Source organism: Acanthaster planci, unplaced genomic scaffold, assembly GCF_054643075.1.
Source record: "Acanthaster planci isolate LZ-2023a unplaced genomic scaffold, COTS_SCS Contig140, whole genome shotgun sequence".
NCBI classification, from domain to species: Eukaryota; Metazoa; Echinodermata; class Asteroidea; order Valvatida; family Acanthasteridae; genus Acanthaster; species Acanthaster planci.
The window spans coordinates 37,416-47,779 of NW_028257761.1; the positions used below are offsets into that span (position 1 = coordinate 37,416).

Below are 10,364 nucleotides of genomic sequence, written 5' to 3' on the forward strand. Positions count from 1 at the left end.
AGAGAATGAAAACAGACGTTTAGGCGAAAATTTGCAAAAGATTAGTCAAACTTCTCAACAATTTGCATGGAATGAACCTGTTACGTAAAGACTGTCAATACGGCTTCTTTATAGGGGAAGGGTTATCGAGTTCATGGCAAGTCCTTGTTTCCAACAACAAAACTTATAAAACAGCGCTTTGAAACAGAATTACACAGTCTTGTTCGCCAGTTTATAAAGGGAGCTAGGTACCAAAAAACCCTGTTTAGGAGGTTTAGCGTAGCGGTTCTTTCCTCTCTTTGCACCAATGAGGCCCGGGTTCGACTCCCGGCTTGGTCGAGGCTTTAAGTGCTTTTGGTGTCCAGTCCATACTCGCTATCGCAGGTTTTCTCCGGGTACTCCGGTTTCCTCCTGCCTCTAAAATTGGGACCTTCTTCCTAACTCTGTAATGTGATGCCGATTAATTAGAGGCTATGAATAAACGTACATGCAGTTATTGGCGCAAACAGCCTGAGTAGCTGAAAGCGCCATTGAAAGAAAATAACAACGAAACCCAATTTATTCCTTGTCATATATTGGACCTAAAACACAGCTGTCTTTGGTAATTAGTGCACTTCAATCAAACATAGTCTCCTCTGATTAGAACACAGCCTTTCCGCCACCCATATCCTTAAAGTTGTGATTAATAAACAAACGAAACTCATTTACATTCTGCACCTGCAATTGGCGACAGTGAGTTGTTTTTTTTTTTTTACGAGACGACCTCACGGCAGTACATTTATGATTTCGCAAACTCCTTGTGCCTCAGCATTTTTATTCGATTTAGCACGAGGAGACGTAACACAAGGTACCGTAAAAAGAACATAAATGGTTTCCTTCTAGCAATACCCTAATTCCTTAATAAAACAACTGTCGATAATGGGGAGTCTATAGGATTCGGGTCAGAATCGTGTTCGTTGAAACTCACGGAGCCCGGGAAGCGTAATTTTAGGGCGCATTTGTCATTAATATCAGCACAGGACCTATGGGAAACGTTAGCGTACTTTTGTGGAGTGGATTGCAACATCGATTCAATTAGATGAAGAGTCTAGTAAAATGTATGAATGTCAAATAAAGTGCTAAAAAATTTTAGGGAGGGAAAATTCATCGTTCAGACCTAGAAAGTATAATTATACAGCAGCTGTGGCAGCTATAAATTCGTCACCCTCGTACTTCCACCATTGAAGGCAAGTTCTTGTCGCGCTGTTGCCGCTCAACAGCGACAAGGAAGGTTGCTGTCGCCATTGTCAAAATGAAGTAGGTTTCTATTTACACAGTATAACTGGAGGCTCGATGGGCTGCGAGGGTATCCGTAACAACGTTATTAGGACGTCAAAAAGGCAAGTAATTCCTTTGGGTTTTATAAGCTGACAACGTAAAAGCCAGTGGTGAGCTGCGTAAAATACAAGGCTCATGGGCAGTATATGATAGTGATGTTAATTTTCACTGCCCTTATCATCCACGCCATTGAACATATGAAATATAATATATTTGAAATTTGAAAAGACCAGCAGATCGTCTCTTTTTTATGAGACAACGCACACTCAGGCACGAGTTGTGTCTCACGTTGAGATTCAGGCACACAAGTGTTTCAAGTAAAAAGTCAAGGCATCCATACAGATAGCAAAGCAGTGCTCCAAGTATTAGGAAAACATTTTGAGTCAATCTTAACTGCCCCGTTTTATGCAGAATGGAAGGACCATTGATAGCACATGTATAGTTGGTAATGTAGGGCAAAAGCCAGAGTTGTTACGAGTAACTAATTTTTGTGACTCGCGTAGAGTCCATAGTATCATTAGGCAAAAAAGTCAAATCACTGTTTAATCAGGTATTTGGCTTGAGTCAGTTCGAATCGCAAACATTTGAACACAACAATTTTCGATAAACAGAAACAAAAAGAGAGAAAGTTACTTTTTGTCGTTTTTTTTTTTCTTAATAGGATGTGGTAAGCACCTCATCTTACTTTTGATGATAACACATGACACGATAAGATTACCAATATTTTTTCACAAAGAAGTTTACTTTTATTTTGGGGACTCAAGTCCTTAGTGATTTTTCGCTGAGTCGGGTCTTCTGTTGAGGGACTCGAACCAAGTCATTTGCTGGCAGCTGAGTGGCTCGAGTCAAGTTGAGTCATTTATCGGTCGGTACTCGAGTCGAATCGAGTCGCCAAAAGATTGTGACACCGGTCGGACTCGAGTTGAATCGTTGAATCGAGTCATTACAACTCTGGCAAAAGCATCATTACCGGAGCTGGCAGTAGGGTGAGACTTACTTTTGTATCTGTGAGCAAAATCGGGACGCCGGCCCATCAACTTAACCAACCAGCTGGATGGCTTATAACAAGAAGGATTTATCACGGCAGGCTCACGTGCAGTGGCGCGGTGTGAATACTTCTGTGCCAAAAATGGGGAAGGGGGGAATTGGGGGATGGCTTGCTCGGCCATGGAAATTAGACAAACGGGGAGGGGGGTGACGGCGCTGTAGGGCAATGTCCGTCATACAGATGTTCATCTGTGATAGGTATCTGTCCTGCTAAACCTTCGATCAAAACGGCGTATTATGTGTCAGTGCGTTTGGGGTGCTATTGAATACATTTCGGTTGTTGGGAAGTCCGAAAAAGCCTTCACAATCTGCCTTTATTTTTTCTCACTGTGAACAAGTGGGGATGATTCATTAGCCCACCCCCCACTTAAAAGTGTGGGTGTGTGTGTATGTGGGGGGGGTATATATGCCCACCACCCCCAAGGGATTTACGCCTATGTTTGAATGTAACAAGAATATAATGGCACTGAACTTGAGTAAAGGACAGTGCATTTGCTGAATAGGATTTTAGCAAAGAAATCTCCATCCGAACTTCACACCAACCCGCTTCAAACTTGCAAACCCGCCGACGTGTTTTTAATATAACACCAGTTCTGAGACGGGCTGGCGTGACTCAACAGAGATTCACACAGGCTTTGGCTAATAGCCTGTAAACTGCAGTGAACAATCTCAAGAAGGGCACCTTCAATCATAATTAATTCACTGCAGGTTGTTCATAGGTTGTGTGGACTTCGAAATTTCGAATGGGCAAGGAGGAAAGCCGTCCGCAGAGGGTGCCCGCCCTGTCATCGTGGTTACGCCACTGCCTTCACACATGCTGCATTATTTTGGTGGTTGATTTGTCAACAAGCGCAAGTGATAAACGAAAAGAAAAGCACAAAAGTATGCGTATGTTACGAGAGGGCTCTAATGAACCTCCCTGTCATTTCTTCTTGCTGGATAGCTCCAGTGGCCATAGAAAGATCATTGTCAACGGCTCAACGCCTATTTAATTTCAGATTCGTGTTAAACTTACCAATCAAATAGCCGAACCGAGTGATCAAACACGGAGGTTTGTGCAGGTATACAGAAAACAAATAAAGACCCCGGTAATTTCCTTCTCTTCAGTGAGGCCCATCCATTTTAATTGAAGCCCTGTAAATTACAAGAAAATCAGCTTTAGACATGTTCGTGCAAAGCTAGGTAGCAGAGTTAATCTGGAACCCTGTGAAATTTCAAGTCGATCTGTGGCACACAGGCTTGGACTCGACCAACAAATATGAGGCAGACAAGGCAAGTGGCCGGGGACCAGGTCTTTGGGTTGTGCATTATTCACACCTTAAACCGGACTGTGCGGGCCTATACGGGCTTTCTTAATATTAATGCAAATTTTCTGCACAGGAACTGAAAACGAGGATGTGAGGGACTTCGCGCTGTCGGCAAACACGGCGAAGCATTGTTCAGTGCGGTGTTGTAGCAATCACGAAGATCATCGCCAGAAATTAGCTTTCATCGATTGCCCAAAAACAAGTTCCTGCGGGAAAAGTGGATTGTTCAGATCAAACGAGACGAGGGGCCATTATTCAAGGTAGATTTTGACTCTGGAACGATAAAAATTCGTATCACTAGCCCTACACCATACACGTCATTGCACTTTGAATTAGCATCTATAGAATTCTAAACTTCGAAAGGAAATGGCCCAGTCATTAAAGGTAACCCGCTGAATGGCAAAAAAGGTCTTCAAACTGCTCGATCGTGGCGACAACCGGCCATTAAATTAGTCCTAGACATAAATAGTGCATGCATGAAAGTTGCAACGTCAATAAAGGTCCCAGACAAAATCCTGTTAATAAACTGCTTACCCTTCATATTATGAATGTATAGGCTTCTGAAAATACTTGAAGCCTTTACCAAGCTGTTGGTGTCCACTGCTTTTGGAGCCCCTTTTGGCGTAATCCTCCACAAACCCGAAGATTACCTCGGGAACCACGGAAAGATCCCGTCCTTTTTATACAGCCACCGTGACACGCAAGTCCCCTACAGCCTCGTTTTCAGTTGCATTGAATACAATTTGCATAAATATTAAGAAAGGCCTATACTACAATTGAGGTCCGAAAATGGAAAGCGAGGCTCCAGCGCTTGTCACCAGCGCTCTGCCATTGGCGCAGCATACTTATGGATAAGAAGGGCCTTCTGGACACTAACGTATATTATGGCCCCTACGGAACACTAAAAGCGGAGTAGGCCTACCACATCAGCAGTATTTTTTGCTCTCTGAGGGTTTGACCTTACATAAATATAACTGGCGGGGCTTTTGGCCACAAGACATAATTTCGAATTTACAAGAAGTATTGCGTTGTGCAAAGATACCCGGCACAATCTTTGATCTTGTCGCAATACCTAATGCTCCATGGTATGATGGTTTGAATAAAATAGTGTGACAGACTTTGTTTACACTTTTGGACATAGGATTACGCGTTTATAGATACAAACTATACAATGAAACATTATCTTCCAGGACGAGCAGAAATCATCACGAAAAGAGAATTTATTAGTCTGAGAAACGCGAGGTATGACTCCCCTCCCCGAGTCGGCACTAAATTCACCGTTTTTAAGTATGTCTTGGAAATCTGTTTACCCATATTAAAAAAGTATGATGTCCACGGTATCGAATTGACAAAATGCATTTAAAAAACCAAATTTGTTTGTTTCCGTTGTTGATTATATTCAGGAATCGACAACTAAGGATATTGGTACCCGAACACAAATTTCATTGACATCAGAAGGTGTCTAGATTAGGTCTATCTGGAGTATGTGGCATTTGTGACGGCAGCAATCGAAAGTCGGCACCCAATGAAACTTAATAGTTTACTTCGACTTCATTGACAAACGACAAACCACCCCACGTGCGTCAGTGGACGGTGAGTAGTTTGAAAGGATGAGCGAGGGTGCTTTCGTAAAAGTCAAATTGCACAAGGATAGTACAATTTAATATTGGCTCCGCAAACGTAAGCCGAGAGACCTCATTTAATCGCTACCACTTCTACTATGGATTATCCCATTGGCCTTTAGACGATTTGGTTCAGTCAGGTTGTCCGTTTTGCACCTGTACCCTCCAGAATTGATAAATGTCCGATAGATAGAATGTAGTTTCACCTGCTCATATCCGAAAGCCTGCAGTATGTCTCAAAACTAAACGCATATTGACACCGTATCACTAAACTAAACTTCGCATAAACAATATGAAGCTTTAGTTCATGACGTATTACGAATCAATATTCAGGTTATGCCCCTGGCTGCAACGATTTTAATAAATACTTGAGGGTTTTTTTGGTTGGTTCAGAAATTGTGACTGCTAGTTCCTGTAATACCAAACAGCACTGATGAAAAATTTCGCAGCATGGCTCGACCGAGAACATTTCGAACCGGTTGCTACGCAACGGCATAAATTTCATGTGTACAGCACGTGCATCCCATTCCTCATTTTTGTCCCACTGTCCCCAAGGGCATTTTTGCTAGGATACAACCGCAATCCTGCTAAATCCGCCAACTGCCTTCGTACCAAAAACTGGATATAGCCTCAATTTGCGATCATCATCCATTGTTTCTCGTGTTCCCTTGGATGTGTATCACGATACTGCTGCCTGGTAAATCCTTCCGAATCCTCCGGCAATACACCTACGGCATAATGACGTCAAGCTTTGTTTACACATGCGCTTTTCTATACGACATGCCGAGTACTCGACTCGGACAAAGGTCCACCAACGCACGCCCCCACATGAAAGTGCAAAAAAGGAGTGACGTTACTGGGCTTTAGGTCTATTCCTGTCAATATGTTGAGGCAGTGCGAATTGTACCCTGGATGATTTCTGGTGCAATGCATGATCTTGTCATCCATTTACGCATGGCTGTGCATAAATAACACCAGTCCAGGCCCAAAAAAATTGATTCAGTCAATCCTTCTGAATCAGCTCTGCGCACATTTGTTGACATATAACCTCACTCCTTATAAAACACACTCAGGGAATTGTGGAAGACCGGGTACAGGTTAAGGTTAAAGACAGCTTTCTCACGATATTTTTTCAATTTTTGCCAGGCAAAAATCATATCAATCACGAAGCAGTAACGAAGCCTCCCTAAGGCGTGCATACTTGCCTCGAAGACATGGATCTGGACAAATTAAAATACAATAATTCCAAGAGTACGATCATGTCAGAATGGTCATTGATTATATTATTTATATAACTACATCAGAATGGATATCACATCGGAATGATCCATTGATAAATGTTATTTACATAACTCTGCCGCAGATTACAAAAAGGGTTACTATAATGTATGTTCTCGAAAGAAATTACTGAAATAAAATCTGGAACAGATTTAGGATTCTATAATCAAAGTCAAATGTAATGACTTGACAAGAATTCCCTGTGCTGTATGCATAATGAGTGTACATCAAGTTTAAAATCTCTCTGAACAAAAACAACAAAACTTGACAAAATAAAGGTGGTGACTAAAGGTACTGGAAGGCTAAAATTTAAAAATGAAATAAAAACTGTAATGCACATGGAAGCAGAACGGAAACATGAAAACAGCCTGAACTCACTTTGTTTGGTAGCATTGGCAGAAAAAAACACAACACTACAGGAGCTTTTTAAGGCAGCCTGCCTACTTATTACCAAAAATAGGCAACAGGTTGCAAAGAAACAATAAGGCCTCGTAAATGCAAGTCTGTGCAACAAACAATTCAAAGTCCACTTTGTTTTATTTTAAAGGATATTTGAAATGATCCCAGCCTACCTCTGTGTCCCGATTGTTCAGTGTTTAAAATCACTCGAATGAGTGACAAAATTAATCCCAATGCACATATACAAAATGTCTCCTTCACTGTAAGAGTTTGTTATAAGTCACTTGATCCTCAATTTCTTACATTCACAACCAAGTAAAATAAAATCAGGGTAGGTTTCCATCTCAAAGTGGTGGGGCATTGCAAGCATCCATCGGTCTCTAAACCATTAATCATTATGAAGCCAGGTTAACTTCCCACTTACATGCTTATCAATGCCTACTGGCCCACAAACAGGAGATGGTATAAACTAACCCTGGCGACTATCTTAATGAGGCTCCATCATTTCTCACTAAGGTCCAGTCCCTTGGAGACCAGAGGAAGATGGCAAAAGCTTGACCTGCATCACTCTAGCCTTACAAAGGGGCCAGTTCGGTATTCCAATAGTGCCTGTCCAAAATGAAGCAAGTCCGAGGTCAGTGGGGCCCATCCACCAACTTGCACACGTGCTCTGTTCTGAACTAGCCTTGCCATTTTTGAAACACCGATCTGGCTCATGATGAGTGGTCTGCCGATATCATTTCTTGAAGAGCCCTTTTTGCTGCTCCAGGTCTACATCCTCTGCTTTGTGCTGGCACTGATGGAGCGTGGCTGCGTAGGTATAGACCCTGGAATCCACAATGTCTCCTGCATCACTCAGTTCTGTGGTACATGTACGGCAAAAGGATGACCATGTTCACATTTTGTTGAAATTGGTGACATAAAATGAACATTTAAGCCATGAATACTCAATGCTAGGCTCATCATCGAGTATTTAAACTGCACAGACTAACAATGAGAACCGAGCTGGACCAAGAGTAGGTGCGGTCTTCCTAGCAAGGGGGACTCCCTTGGCAGTGACTACACATCGCTGGTTCGTGAATGAGAGTGAAACGCAGGCATTGCTGTCACATTGCTACCAACCGAATGAGCACTCCAGACCAGCGTGGCTCTTTTCAACTAATGAAGGGGTGCTTCTGCTCAGGTCGGATAAGCCGCCACTGCCAGGTAACAAAGAAACTTGTCTTGATCCCAAATGGAGTCCATATGTCTGAAGAACCCAGACACCATCCAGGATGGCTACACCACTTTTCATTAGGGATGTCATTCTTTCATATACACCAGATCCATTTTTATCTTTCTCAAAAATCTCCGGGCAATCTCCAAAAGACAGAAAGACTGCAACCGAGCATGACATCAAGTTAGAATCAGTGGCAATCTATTTTACTTTTGCACGAAGGGTTTCCAAGACATGATATTTTTTACACATCACATCTCAATTGTGAGCTCACTAATATGCAAAGCCTCAAACTGCATTTGACTTTAAAACTGATCACTGGGGATTTCTGCATCTGTCACACAATATTTCAACAAAACTTGCAACAAATGCCATGCCCCGCCTTATTTATGATTCACACTTGTCTAGATTTGAATTAAAAACAAACGCAGTGTACCTTGAATAGAACCTTTTCTAACATATATTAACAAATTCTCCAGATGCACCTGACAAGTACAGTACACGCCATGAAGACTGATAAATATGAGGGTTTTTTGGGTTTTGTTTCTGAAGTGCATATTTCAGTGAATCTCATTGCATTCAAAAATTTGAACTTCCACCAACACTGTATTAGTGCCAAGCACAGTACAGTAAAGTCAAGACTAATCCATACCATCTAGTTTTTCCTTGAGTTCGTGCAAAGGTGCATGGATAACCTCAATAAATTCCCCTTCATCTGCAACAAACAAGCAAACAAGATATATTTTGTAATCAACATATTCAGATCTTAACGCAATGCTCCAAAGTTTACACCCACACGACATCACTGCTCATCTTGACGAAGGCAGTAGTAATAGTCTGCTAGGAGGCAAGCCTTGTCTATCTGAAACCCCCCCCCACTGCATTCACATTAAAATGTAAAAACTGTGGTGTAATAAAAACCATGACTATAAGTAGAGCTCAATTGCTTGTTCTATTCAGAGGTGTTAAGTGGGCTCCAGCACTTTAGCAAACACACGTACACACAGGTAAAGTTTGAAGTGTAGCTGCAGCCATTTTTTTTCTTTTCTGCAACTTTGTACTCTCCTTCAATGTATGGAAGTCTTTGACATCCCCACGGGTTGAGAAGTACACTTCTTGAAATGTTTAAAGGATCCAGAAAACGAATTTTTCTTAGAATCACTTTGTGAGTATCTCTGACCGTTTGACATCTTTTTTAAATTACGTGAACTGAACGGCGCACTTTTTCAAACATTAAAAATTGACCAAGTATTTCTGGGCATGTGAGGGTGCTTTTGCTTTGACATAAATCCAGGAAGACATTGTTCAGGTTGCATGTTTTCATGTTCAAATTGTGAATCCCAGATTTGCTGTTTGGGAACATTTCTGTAAAAGAGATTTTTGCTGGATTATTGCCGTATACTTTGCCAAAGGAAATGAAATCTGCCGTGGCAGTGGTAAAAAAATCTGGAAATTTGCTGTGAACTAATCAGTGCAACATTGAGATTCAGTGCCTAGGATGACATCATAGTTCTGCTCATGAATATGCAAATACCATAAGCATAAAAACCACAAAAGCATCAAAATGTGGGTTAAAATTGCAAAACAAAAATTTAAAATGAGGTTAATTGAAACCCAAAGATGAATGAAATTCTTCTGGAAAAATTGAAAAGGCTTAACATGTCTACTTCACTAATTGGTTGGTTCAAATCATACCTAAGCAATCGTAGTCAGTCGGTAAATATTGAGGGTAGCATATCAAAGGTTCTGCCACTAACCATTGGTGTCCCACAGGGTTCAATATTAGGACCGCTTTTATCCATTATTTACACAAGTGATCTGCCATCCTGTATCCCATCAAATTGTAACTTGTATATGTATGCAGATGACTCCACTCTAACGTGCAGCTCTTCCAATATTAATGAAATAGAAAGGTGTCTGAATGTACATGTAGCTCTTGACAGAATTCTACATTGGTGCTCAAGAAACAAACTTGAACTAACAAACCAAATGCATGCTTACTGGCTCAAGGCAGAAAACCGCCAATACAGAATTGAACCTCTACATTGCTAATAGCCTAATTGTCAAAGAAAAATCTTGCAAATGCTTGGGAGTTATTATCGATGAAACACTGAGTTAGGGTTCACATGTTGATTATGTAAGAAAAACAGTCTCATCTAAATTAGGTATGTTAAAACAGAATCCGGAACTATATCAAAG

General features: G+C 41.3%; 1 long non-coding RNA gene across 1 annotated transcript; it reads right to left on the reverse strand.

Annotated features, from left to right (window-relative positions):
- Nucleotides 1–6,534: 6,534 nt before the first annotated feature.
- LOC147795170 (uncharacterized) lies at nucleotides 6,535–10,336 on the reverse strand. The gene is made up of 2 exons (XR_015424095.1): nucleotides 8,818–10,336; nucleotides 6,535–7,810 (listed from the first exon to the last, which is right to left on the reverse strand). It is a non-coding gene; the product is annotated as an uncharacterized LOC147795170 (long non-coding RNA).
- Nucleotides 10,337–10,364: the final 28 nt, after the last annotated feature.